The following is a 13,779-nucleotide window of genomic DNA, read 5'->3' on the forward strand; positions in this document are numbered from 1 at the left end:
AAAGCAACATATTTTCAAAGAAATCTATTAGAAATGGAAAATGTGAAATGACTATCACTACTCTGCCTTGATAAATCAACAGTTGTGAGTAGTTGTATTAGTTCACAAGGTTATTTTAAAGTAAGGTCCTTTGTAAAGTTTTACTTTCTGATATTAAATGCTTGCATTTACAAAGCTCTTTACAGTTTTGTTCATATTGCTATAAGATATGCAGTAGTACAAGTATTACAAAAACAGAATCTTTTAAAAATTTGAGTCCTAACTTATACTTCATCAAGAATCCTTCCTTAAAAAAAAAAAAAACCCACCTTTCTTTTTTCAGGAAATGTCAGTCTCTGCTTAAATGCCTAAAATGATAGGTAACTCATGACGTTTTCAAGCAAAACATTCTTCTTTAGGACAGCTCTACTGACATTTGTGTATATAGATATAGACATCTATACTTAAATTGGTTTACTTTGAAATCCTGTGTTTTATTTTAGAAATTTAAAAACATTCTAAGAAGAGTTCATAGCTTAATCAGACTGACAAAGGAGTCCAAGACACAAAATAGTTAAAAACTCCTGGTACTAATATCTTTTCTTCCAAGTCTCTCAAAGTGATACAGGATAATTAGTAACCTTTTTGGCTGTTACATTACACTGTTAACCAATATCAAGCTTACAGGTTTCTAAAACCCTCCAGATCTCTTGCAAATAAAGTACAACTGCTATCCTTTCAACCTATTCTAGAACATGGGGTGGTTTGGTTGTCCATGTCTCCATTCTAACCATGCCTCTCTGGCAATGCTCCCAATTTGTCAATATTTTTTTCTAAAATGTGGAGTACAAAACAGAAACAAGTATGTGTGTGCCCATGTATATGTTAAGGTCTATACAGGGCAGAATACAGGAATGTATCAATTCCTTTTATCTGAATGTTATATCTCTATTAATATCAAACATTACATTGAGCCACATGTTTTTCTGCAGTTGCTTTCTGAAATAAAAGGTTTTATATTTACTCCAATTAAACTCCATCATATTGGATTTAGGCTATTGCTTTAACCTGTTAAGTTTTAGATCACAATTGTATTATTTCCAGTAATGATTCTCGTCCAGTTTTGTTTTGTTTGTGCATGTAGTAACATTTGCCATCAATATACCATTATCAATGCTACTCAAGACAATTCACTAAACATCAATGGACAATAAATTCCAGTCAGATCAGAGCTAAGTGCAGAACCCTGGGATGATCCATTAGATAACTCTCTAGAGGCTGAAATTAATCACTACCCTTCATCAGGCTGTTCAACTGGTTCCAAGTTCCCAGAACTCTACCACCTAGTTTCCCTCTCTCTATCTTTTTTCTGAGAAAATCAAGAAATGTTTTGTCAAATGTCTTACTGAACTCCAAAACTGTCTACAGCATTCTTCTGAGGACAAAAAAAAAAGGAAGTGAGTCTAGCATATTTTGTCCTTACTTTTTTAACATTTTCCCTTAGGTATTCTTGATCTTGTTTGTGCAAATTAGTTATTATTTTATCAAGTTTTATAAAGTATCCCTTTGGTAATATAACTGGTGAGCATTAGGAATATAAATTAACTTTTACAGAAGTTATTTTTATGACATTGGCATGACCTTGACATGACCACTGAATATTCCTCCAGCTAGTTAAGTCATTCTAGATTTCTTTAAGAAGCACTTCCTAGTTGAATCTATCCAAGTCTTTTAGGTGCTTTGGTAGATTGATATTTTATCAATTTTGTGATGATCTGAAATAGGATTTTTCTTTCTAATACTGCTTCTTGGATTTTGTTTATTATAATACAGAAAAGCAGTTCTGTTTTGAAAGTTTATTTTTAAGCTTGTAATTTTGTCCCAGGATCTCTGCTGATTATTTAGGATTTTCCAAATATAGCATCCTATCAGCAAACAGGTATACTCTGCATCCTCTTTATCCATCTCTATGCTTTTAATTTCTTTCTCTTTATTTATAGCTGTTATTATTTCCAGAATTAAATTCAATAAAAGCGGGGAGAGTAGGTATCCTTGATTTATTCCCATGTTTTCTGGAAATGGGATCCCAATGCATATGGAGCCTGCTTTATATTATCTGTGTGTGTGTGTGTGTGTGTGTGTGTGTGTGTAGCCACAAATCTACCAGAGACCATTTTTATTAATTTAACATTATTTTAAATTCAACCATTTTAGTTTAGAGAGAAATTTCCAAGCCAACAGAGTCCCATCATGCTTTTGGTCATCTTTTTATGCCAAAAGATTTTATTTTTATTTTTAAACAATATTTTTTTTCCAATTATACATCATGATGTTTAATCTTCATTTTCTAAAATTTTGAGTTCTAAATTCTCTCCCTTTCTCACCTCCCAAAGACAGTGAGCAATTTAGTCTAGGTTATACATGTGCAATCATGTAAAACCTATTTCTATATAGATCATGTTATAGACAACAACGTATGAAACAACAACAAAGCACAAAAATAAAGTGAAAAATAGTATGTTTCAATTTTCATTCAGATTCCATCAGTTCTTTCTTTCTCTGGTGGTAGAAAACATTTTTCTAGTCCTTTGGAATTATCTTGCATCACTATTGCTGAGAATAGCTGAGCCACTCAGTTGACTATTGTACACTACAGCTATTAATGTGTACAATATTTTTCGGATTCTACTCACTTCACTTTTATGTAAGTTCATATAGGTCTTTCCAGGTTTCTCTGAAATTATCCTACTTGCAACTTCTTATTGCGCAATAATATTGTTCCTTTATAATCATATACCACCACTTTTTTAGCCATTCCCTAACTGGCAGGAATCCCCTCAATCTCCAATTCTTTGCCACCACAAAAAGAGCTATTATAATATAGTTTTGTACCAATAGATCCTTTTCCCTGGGGGGGGGGGGGGGGGGGAGGGGGCAGATCTCTTGGTGAGAGAGGCCTAGTAGCGATAGTGCTGAAACAAAATTATTATTTTATCAAGTTCGGTAATATAACTGGTGAACATTAGGAATATAAATTAAATTTGAGAGTAGTTATTTTTGAGATATTGGCATGACCTAGCCATGATCACTGAATATTCCTCCAGCTAGTTAAATCATTCTAGATTTCTTTAGGGAGCACTTCCTAATTGATCAATGGGCCTTTGGGCATAATTCCAAATTGTACTCCAGGATGGTTGGGTAAGTTCACAACTCCAGCAACAGTGCATTAATTCCCCCAATTTTCCTACATCTCCTACAACATTTTTACTAAATATGGTTTTAAAAGCCTCATTTATTATCTTTTTAATTAACTGCAAAAATCTGAATCCATCATATATCTCATGTGGGTCTTTTTTTGATACTCTCAGCCCTTTCTCCTTGATTGGAACTGTATTTTGGAAAAACTTTTGTTCATGAGAGTTTCTATATCATTAATCTAAAGGAAAGGACAAAAAAGGAGTAAAAAGCTGGGATCAGAGACACAGACAGGAAAAGAGAAGAGAAACAATGGACAAACAAGATTGAAAGCATGATAAGAGGCAAAATGAACAGTTTGGATTACATGAAATGTTTGTGCACAAACAAAACAATCACAGCTAAAATTATTGGTTAGTAAATGAGGGGAAAAAAATCCGTGATAATGTTTCTCTGATAAGGATTTCATTTCTAAGATAGATAGGAAACTGATTCAAATTTATACAAATAAGAGCCAATTGATAAATGGCCTATGGTGGCCAGGTGTTCTAATGAATGGCATATTGAGCCAAGAGTCAGGAAGAACTGAGTTCAAATTCAATCTTAGATACTTACTAGCTGCCTGACCTGCGCAAACAAACCAAAGGCCCCAGGTATGGGATCACTATCAATTAAAAACTAAATATTCAACCCAAACTGCTAGGAATACTGGAAAGCAAGAATAAGTACATTAATTAGACAGAAGGTAGCATTATTAGTAAATTGAAGAAACAATGAAGAAATTACCTTTCAGATCAATGTATGGCGAAAAGATAATAACATAATCATACAGGGGACAGGGAGGATCAAGAAGATAAAATGGATAATTTTGAATAAATAACATAAACATATATGTACAAATGAAAGAAATGCATTTAAAATTAGAAAGGAAACCTGAACCTGGGGAAAAAATGTTTGCAGCAAGTTTTTCTGATAAAGATCTCATTTACAAAATACATGAAGAGTACTAGAAACACTAGCAGTAGTAATTAGAGAAGAAAAAGAAATTGAAGGTGTTAAAATAGGCAATGAGAAGACCAAGCTATCACTCTTTGCAGATGATATGATGGTCTACTTAAAGAATTCTAGAGAATCAACTAAAAAGCTAGTTGAAATAGTCAACAACTTTAGCAAAGTTGCAGGATACAAAATAAACCCACATAAGTCATCAGCATCTCCAACACATCTCAGCAGCAAGAATTAGAAAGAGAAATTCCATTTAAAATTACCCTAGACAATATAAAATATTTGGGAATCTATCTGCCAAGTCAAACATAGGAACTATATGAACACAACTACAAAACACTCTCCACACAATTAAAACTAGGTCTAAACAATTGGAAAAACATTGATTGCTCCTGGGTAGGATGAGCTAACATAATAAAAATGACAATCCTACCCAAATTAATTTACTTATTTAGTGCTGTATCCACTGAACTACCAAGAAACTTTTTAACTTAATTAGAAAAAAACCATAACAAAGTTCATTTGAAAGAACAAAAGATCAAAGATATCAAGGGAAATAATAAAAAACATGCAAAAGAAGGTAGCCTTGCAGTCCCAGATCTCAAACCATACTAGTGGTCATCAAAACAATATGGTACTGGCTAAGAGACAGAAAGGAGGATCAGTGGAATACTCTTGGGGTAAGTGACCTCAGCAAGACTGACTATGATAAGCTCAAAGATTCCGAGCTTTGGGGACAAAAATCTACTATCTGATAAAAACTGCTGGGAAAATTGGAAGACAGTATGGGAGAGATTAGGTTTGGATCAACATCTCACACCCAACACCAAGATAAACTCAGAATGGGTGAATGACTTGAACATAAAGAAGGAAACTATAAGTAAATTAGGTGAACACAGAATAGTATACTTGTCAGATCTTTGGGAAAAGAAAGATTTTAAGACCAAGCAAGAGTTAGAAAAAAAAATCACAAAATGTAAAATAAATAATTTTGATTACATTAAATTAAAAAGTTTTTGTACAAACAAAATCAATGTAACCAAAATTAGAAGGGAAACAACAAATTGGAACAAAATCTTAATAACAAAAACCTCTGACAAAGGTCTAATTACTCAAATTTACAAAGAGCTAAATCAATTGTACAAAAAAATCAAGCCATTCTCCAACTGATAAATGGGCAAGGGACATGAATAGGAAATTTTCAGTCAAAGAAATCAAAACTATTAATAAGCACATGAAAGTGTTCTAAATCTCTTATAATTAGAGAGATACAAATCAAAACAACTCTGAGGTATCACCTCACACCTAGCAGATTGGCTAACACGATAACAAAGGAAAGTAATGAATACTGGAGGGGATTTGGCAAAGTTGGGACATTAATGCACTGCTGGTGGAGTTTTGAATTGATCCAATCATTCTGGAGGGCAATTTGGAACTATGCCCAAAGGGCGATAAAAGACTGTCTGCCCTTTGATCCAGCCATAGAACTGCTGGGTTTGTACCCCAAGGAGGTAATAAGGAAAAAGACCTGTACAAGAATATTCATAGCTGCACTCTTTGTGGTGGCAAAAAAATGGAAAATGAGGGGATGCCCTTCAATTGGGGAATGGCTGAACAAATTGTGGTATATGTTGGTGATGGAATACTATTGTGCTCAAAGGAATAATAAAGTGGAGGAATTCCATGTGAACTGGAATGACCTCCAGGAAGTGATGCAGAGTGAGAGGAGCAAAACCAGGAGAACATTGTACACAGAGACTCATACACTGTGGTACAATTGAATGTAATGGACTTCTCCATTAGTGGCAACGCAATGATCCTGAACAACTTGGAGGGATTTACAAGAAAGAAAACTATCCACATTTAGAGGAAAAACTGTGGGAGTAGAAACACCGAAGAAAAACAACTGCTTGATTACATGGGTCTAGGGGGATATGATTGGGGATGTAGATTCTAAATGATCATCATAGTGCAAACATCAACAACATGGAAATAGGTCCTGATTAAGGACACATGTAAAACCCAGTGGAATTGCGCACTAGCTGTGGGAAGGGGTAAGGGAAAGGGAGGGAAGGAAAGAATATGATTCTTGTAACTAAGGAATAATGTTCTAAATTGACTAAATAAAATTTTCTAAAAAAAAAATACATGAAGAACTCCATTCATATTTGTAAGAATAAGAGACATCCCTCAATTGAACAATGGTCAAAGGATACAAACGAGCAGTTTTCAAAGGAATACTAGAGTTATAAACAGCCACATGAAAAATTACTCCAAATCCCTAATAATTAAAGAAGAAAAAATTAAAGCAACTTTGAGGCTCTACCTCACACCCAACAGAAAGAAAAGCAGACAAAAGGAAAAAAAGGTCCTGAAGGGAAAGGCACACTGCTAGAACTGCAAAAATTGTTCAAGCATTATTGAAAACAATTTTGAACTATCCCCTAAAAATTATGAAACTGGACATACCATCAACCCAACAATACTACTATTGGACGTATTCCCCTAAAGAGATCCAAAAAAGAGGGAAAAGACTCATATATACAAAAATATTTATAGCAGTTCTTTAGTAGTAGCAAAGAATTGGACAAAGGGTGCCAACAAAAATAATAATAATGGCATTTATATAGTACTTTAAGTTTTGTGAAACACATAATAAATATCTCTTTTTATCTTCATAACTCTGGAAAGAAGGTACTATTATTATCAACCCCATTTTACAGAAGGGGAAATTTGGACTAAGAGAAGTGATATGACTTGCCCAGGATGACACAACTAGTAAGTGTCTGAGGCTAGATTTGAAGCAAATTCTTCAATGACAAAAGGGAGAGCTTCAGACAAACCTGGGGACACAAATGCAGAGCAATTTATACAATGTGAGAAAAATAATTTACACAGTGACAACATTATAAATAAAAATAATTTGAAAGAATGCTGATCCACACAATGATGAACCATTATTTTGGAAAAGCAGTGATGAAAACCATGCTTTCTCTCCCCTGAGAGAGACATGATGGACTAAAATGCAAAATAAGATATCCATTTTTGGACTTTTCCAAAGAAGTAATTTGTTTCACTTAACTATATACATATTTGTTATAAGTTTGGATTTTTTTGTTTAGATGGAAATGGGAAGGAGAGAATATAATCAGAGGGGAAAAAAATTTAAGAAAGCATTCCATTTTTCTTCAATAATTTCCTCCAAAGAATCTTAAGCAATGATCTGTAAAATTGAGATTTGAACTCTGGACTCCATTCCCCAGGAGTCCTTGCTAGCTCCCAGAATGCCCTCTAATCTCACTAATCTTTGAAATGTACTCCTCACAAATATATGGTGAATGTAAGATTATATGCCTGGCATTGGTCTCCTTATCTATATAATCAATTTTGGACATCTTAGTGCTCACATTTTCTTGTACTTATTTTATGTAAATATAAATATTTAATCCTCCATAAGCTCCCTAAGGGCAGAGACTCTTTTTGTATCCATGGAAAGGAACACTGTCTTTCAAAAGGAAATAATAAAAATATCTGTTGTATAACATTGCTCCCATGGTCACTATCACAGCTGATAATTTTGCTTTACTTTAAGGTTTACTAAATGTTTTCTAATCATTATCTCCCTGGAACCTCTGGATAGTACTGTGAGGTAGGTACAGTAGTTATGGATAAGTATTAATATCTATTAATATAAATACTATAGTAAGTAATCACATGAGTAACAGCATGGTATACTGGAAGAAAGTGTGGGACTTCAAGTTACTTGAGTCAGACTCTGACCACGGACATTTATTATCTCATGATCTTGGGCACACCAAGATCTCTGAGCCTTTTTCCTGACCTGTTAAATGGAGATAATATTTATATTATGTGTACCACAGGACTGTTGTGAGAATGCAATAAAATATATGAAGTGTTTTGTAAAATTGAAAGTATTATTTAAAATGCCAACTTTCAGGAGATCTCCTATAGAGGATTTATGAAAAACAAAAGACAAGACCTTTCACATCTACAGAAAAGGGAAGAGTTCATGAAGATTGGATTTGGCTCTCCCCAGATTGTAACAATGAAGGTTCTTAGCTCTTCCTTAATTGTGAAGATTAAATTGTTATCCACTGTCTATTTTTAGAATTAATCCCAAAAATGTAAACATGGTACTTGAAAGTTAAGTATGGAGATCTACCCATTTTGAATTTAACCAAAAAAAGGTATGAACACCCATCTTACACACTAAGTTGAAGGCCTGTGATCCACGTGTGAAAGAGTCGGTGATGAATCAGAATTGATTGACTGCCTTCTGGGTGATCCTAGAGCAGAGCATCAGCTGTTGTTAGTAGACATAAAGATTAAGGGAAGTGATGCAAGAAAAAATGGTCTTTAAAAGAAAGAGACAAGAGCCTGAATGGGGTGCTTCTTGGAGTTCTTCTGGGAGTTCAACATGGAACTCTCACTTAGAGTGAAACCTCCTGTGAGAGAGAGTTCTGCTGGAGTTCTACTGGAGTGGAGAATGATTCTTCATTCAGAAGAATGTTGACTGGACCCATTTTTTCTGGCGACCCCTTTTCCTTGGCTTTCTGGTGAGTGCAAGGCTGACTCCCTTTCCGTTGGCCTTTCTGGAGGCACCAATCTCTGGAAAGGCCCATCATCTTGAGACTCCTTTCCCTTGGCACTCTGAACTTCTGCCTGGCTCAAGAGGAGGCCAGAGCAGCTATTTCTCTCTTTTTCTTCTCTTTCTCTCTTCCTTAATATCATTCCCTCTTTATTGTAAAATAAACTACCATAAATTCCATTCTGACTTTAGTAATTCATTTGGGATTTAGTAATTAAATCCCTGGCGACCAACTAAATATATTCAGTCCAACCATAAAATTAACAGTTCCTATCCAAACAAGGGATATATACAGAAGATCAAAAAAGACAACATTAACAATCTTGATTATGTGAAATGAAGTTTTTCCACAACCCAGTTAAGATGCAGTTAAAATGGGAAGGAAAAGAGTTACTTGGGAAAGAATCCTTGCAGCAATTTTCTCTGATAAAGCTATCATTTCCAATTTATAAGAATAAATAATAATAAGTCATTCCCTAATTGATAAATGCCCAGAGGACATGAGTGGGCAGTCAGACAGTTTCCAAAGGACGGAATCCAAGTTAACAAATATATGGGGGAAAAAATGCTCTGAATTACCAGTGATTAGAGAAAGGCAAATTAAAGCAATTCTGAAGTCATATCTCACACTCATCAAGATTGGCAAAGCTGACAAAAATGGAAAACGATCATTGCTGGCAGGCCTACAGGAAAATAGACACATTAACTGGTTCAGCTAATCTGGAAAGCAATTAGGACTATACCAAGAATTACTAAACTGTACATAGTCTTTCAGCCAGCAATACCACTACTAGGAATATCCTCCAAAGAGGTCAAAAAAGGGGGGAAAGGTTTCATATCTATAAAAATATTTTGGCAGCAATTTTTGTAGTGAGAAAGAACTGAAAACAAAAAGGTGCCTATCAAGTTGCAGAATAGCTAAATAAATTATAGTAGATGAATGTAATAAAATACATTGCTATATTGCCAAATACAATGCCATAAGAAATAAAAAGATAGATTCACAGAAATCTGAGACTTCAATAAACTGAAGGAGAACAAAATGATCAGAACCAGGAAAACAGTTTATAACATAAAATCAACATTGAACAATCAAATAATTCTAATCAAGGCAATAACCAATTACTATTTCAGACAACTGACAATAACAAATGCTCTCCATTTGAGAAATGATAAAAACTAATACAAAAAATGAGATATACAGTTTTAGAGATTGCCAGTATGGAAATTTATTTTGTTTGCTTTTGCTTACTTGTTACAGAAGTTTGGGTTTTTTTCCCCCTTCATTCAGGAGTAATGGGAAAAAATGCTTGATTTAAAATATTTAATTTAATTTAATTTTTTAAAAGTACATACAATTTATATAAGATTGCTTACCATCTCAAGGAAGAGGGGGAGGTGGGAGAAAGAAGGGAGGGAGAGAATTTGAGACAATATTCTTTGAAAAATGTTGGAAAGTGATTTTTACATGTAATGGGGGAAATATAAAATTTAATAATGGGGGGGGGAGTACACATAAGAATCACACGGGATGAGAAGGTACAGATGGATAGGTTGTAATCTGCAACCTTGGACAGAGAAGGAAATATAGTAAAACTGAAAATCACAAATTAAATATTATCATCCCTGAAGCACAGCACCAACAATCCTAAATTTAAAGTTATAAGTGTTTCATCAAATTTGGTCAAGGTATTAATGGAATTTGCCCAATTAACTTAGTGGTAATTCTAAGACAGAAGGTAAGGGTTAAAAAAAAAAGTGACTATCCATAAAAATATATTTTAAAAATTACATTCTTATTGAAATTATTTTAACCCCTATGGAAAAAATTAACCATTTAGGTGAAAGTAGCATTTCTGTATGCAACTAAGATGGTATGTTGGAATGGGGGAAGAGTACAGAACTGTGAATTTAGGGATATGATAAGATCCAAGTCACCTGAGGTTTCAAGGCCACTCTATACACTCTACCATAAAACTACTATTCTACCTCCTCCTCTCCAATTCAATTCCTGTGCTTCAGATAACCCCTAGCACTCTCAGGCCCATCTAGTTCAATTACTGCCCTCCTAAGCCCCCACCCTCTTCTATTCCCCATCTATTTTGTCGTCTGGAATCCTGGTTTATCATGCACAAATTCATCTTCATCTTGGGCTCCTTCTTTCACATTCCTTCCAACTCCTTGTACTCACAGAAACAGTTCTCTCTGGCAGACCAATAATAACCCAGGCTACTCTTTCCATAATAAGATATTTCTTACTTCATGCCTCAATATACTGGGCCAAAAGGGAAAAACTCCGTTGCTTTTTAAATCCATTTTCAAATATTCCCTCTGCCATGAGCACTAAGCAATTTTCTTCCTATGAAGTTCACTCTCTCTAGGAGTACCCAACTCAAACATTTATAAAGGACCTAGTTGTAGCAAATACTTGTGAGAAGTAAGAGATATAAAGAAAAACAAAGCAGTCTTTGCTGTAAAGAAGATAACATTTTACTGGGGGAAAATAATAGGTACAAGAAAAATAATTATAAAATAGAAGCAGAATAAAGATGATTACTGAGTGGGGCTGGAAGCAAAAAACACTAACAGCTCAATCCAAATCCTGATTGACTGTAATCTACTGGACTCCATGTTAACTCCATTACTTTCCATCCTTCCTCAAGGATTATAGACATGGCTCAGTTATCATTTCCACCCCAATCTCTGACTTTATACTTGGGGGTTTCAATAAGCCGATTCACCAATGTTCTTAATTCTACTTCATTAGTTTCTTCCACCCCAGTGACCCAGTCATAACTGTGCCAACTCCATGTCTCAGAACCCTAAGAAAAGGTCAAAAGTCTTTGATCATCTCCATATTTCCCATTTACTTTCCTTTTGGAAAGTATTTTTCGCCTTCACTCTTATTTCCAGTTCCCTCCACTTCTCCTAGTTTATCATGACCTCTACTACTCCACCTAGTTTATTGCTCCTATAGTTTACCTGATCAGTTATACACTATTCCTACCTGAATCCTTGCCCTATCTCTGCTGATACCCTGCCAAATCTTGACTTTAAGTAACTACCTCATCTGCTTTCCCTACCACCACTCATGGGCTAAAAAATGGCTCAGGAGATGTATTTTCATAAAATCCAAGATTTAAATTCTGTTCGAGATAGATCTTCAGAGAAGAAGCTTGCTAACTGACTGAATCCAGAGAATGAACTGTTTGCAGAAAGATATCTAAACCTTTTCACTACAGGAAGATCCAGAATGAACCTTGGGGTGTGGTTGATTGAATATTTTTTTGAATGTACACTCTTATGCCAAAGGGGACTGCCCCCTAATTGGTTTTTGTCAATGCACCCAGCAAAACATTGGTTTGCTGTCTCTCTCTCTCCTATTTCCCCTAATCTACAACTATTGTAGTTTTCCTCTTAGAGGGTAAAATTTTGTATACACTTGCAGTTAGAATTTTTCGGGGTGCGGGACGCTTATGTTTAGTGATCAATTGGGGAGACTAGTCCCCCAATCATCATCAGGGGGGATTGTGAATTTTTAAATCTCCATCTTGCTTGGTCTAGCACCCAAAATTGTGCACACCCACACTACATGTGCATGTGCTAGTCAATGACAAATCAGAAATAACTAACTGCCCACATGGGCTGTCCTAAGCCAAGCTTGAGTCACCATTGGCACTTGTAGGGCACAGGAAGTGAGGCAGGGAACAGCCTCTGGAATTCGCTCACTTCCTGTGGACAGGGCTAGGCAACAGTTTGTGCTAGGAGCTTGAGCTGGGAGGAGCCCCGCAGAGAGCTTTCCTTCAGATTGGTCACGTGAGTTCTCTTCTCTGCTTTGGCCTTTGGGCCTAAACTCCCTCTGGTTCTGCCAGAAGATTGAGTTAACCTTTTTCTTACTCCCATTGTGATTAAACCACCATAAACTGCATTCTGACTTGAGTGTTTCATTTTAGGAATTTCATAAGTAAATTCCTTGGTGACCATAAATTAGTATTATAACAATATTTAAAGGTGATTTTCACCATAACAGAGGAAGGCATAGAAATCAGCTACAAACTCATATTTATCCAGATTCATCTGGGCCCTCAATTCTGCACAGATATATTGTATTATTGTTCCTGGACTGACAAAAATATCATGATCCTAACAACACTGTTCCAAATCTTTTCCTCTCCTCAAATCCCTTAATTCCTTCTCTTTTAGCAGAAGAGCTCATCTCTTAATTTGCTGAAAGAGGCTAACCACTATAAGCCCCTTTCCTCATACTTCTTACTAGTTCATCCCCATTCTCTCTTCTTTTGCTCCTCAGAGAAAGGGCTGATTCTTCTCTCTTTCAAAGACCAAGCTCTTTCTTTACCCTCTCTTTCTTCAATGCAAAATAAGGCTAATAATGGCACTCACCTCCCAGGGTTATTGTGGGGATCAAATGAGATAAAATCTGTAAAGTGCTCAGCATAGTGCCTGGCATGTGGCAGGCTCTTAATGTTTCCTTCCTATTCCCTTCTGTCTACTCCAGGAGCTTGTTCTTTCCATTGTTTCCTCTTTCTAATCTTTTATTTTTATCTGCTAATCTCTTCCCTGAAGTCTCTAAATATGTCCATATCTCCCCATCCATAAAAACCTTTCATTTGACACTGTTATCCTCTCATACATCATCCTCTGTGTCTTTTTCCTTACAAGTCAAACATCTAGAAAATGCTGTCTATTTACTACCACCCCTTTCTCATCTACTATTCAATGAATGAGTGAACATTTTATTAAAGTGTCTACTGTGTGTCAGGCAAGGGGCAAAGCTAAGTCAGCAAAACTGTCCTGGACCCCAAGGAGCTTAAGTTTTAATAGGTTTTTTTTAAATTTAATTAATTAATTAAAATAAAAAAGTTTTAATTTAATATTAATTTAATAATAATTAATAAAATAAAAGTAAGCTCAATGGGAACAGCTGAGAAATGAAAGAAAAACTACATATAAACACATGCAATAACAATAAA

The 13,779-nt window shown here is 35.2% G+C and overlaps 1 protein-coding gene across 3 annotated transcripts in view; it reads right to left on the reverse strand.

Annotated features, from left to right (window-relative positions):
* Positions 1-13,779, reverse strand: part of RASA2 (RAS p21 protein activator 2) — a 154,794-nt gene that overhangs the window by 122,881 nt on the left and 18,134 nt on the right. The window lies entirely within an intron of this gene.

The sequence above is a fragment of the Monodelphis domestica genome, chromosome 8 (genome assembly GCF_027887165.1).
Source record: "Monodelphis domestica isolate mMonDom1 chromosome 8, mMonDom1.pri, whole genome shotgun sequence".
NCBI lineage: Eukaryota > Metazoa > Chordata > Mammalia > Didelphimorphia > Didelphidae > Monodelphis > Monodelphis domestica.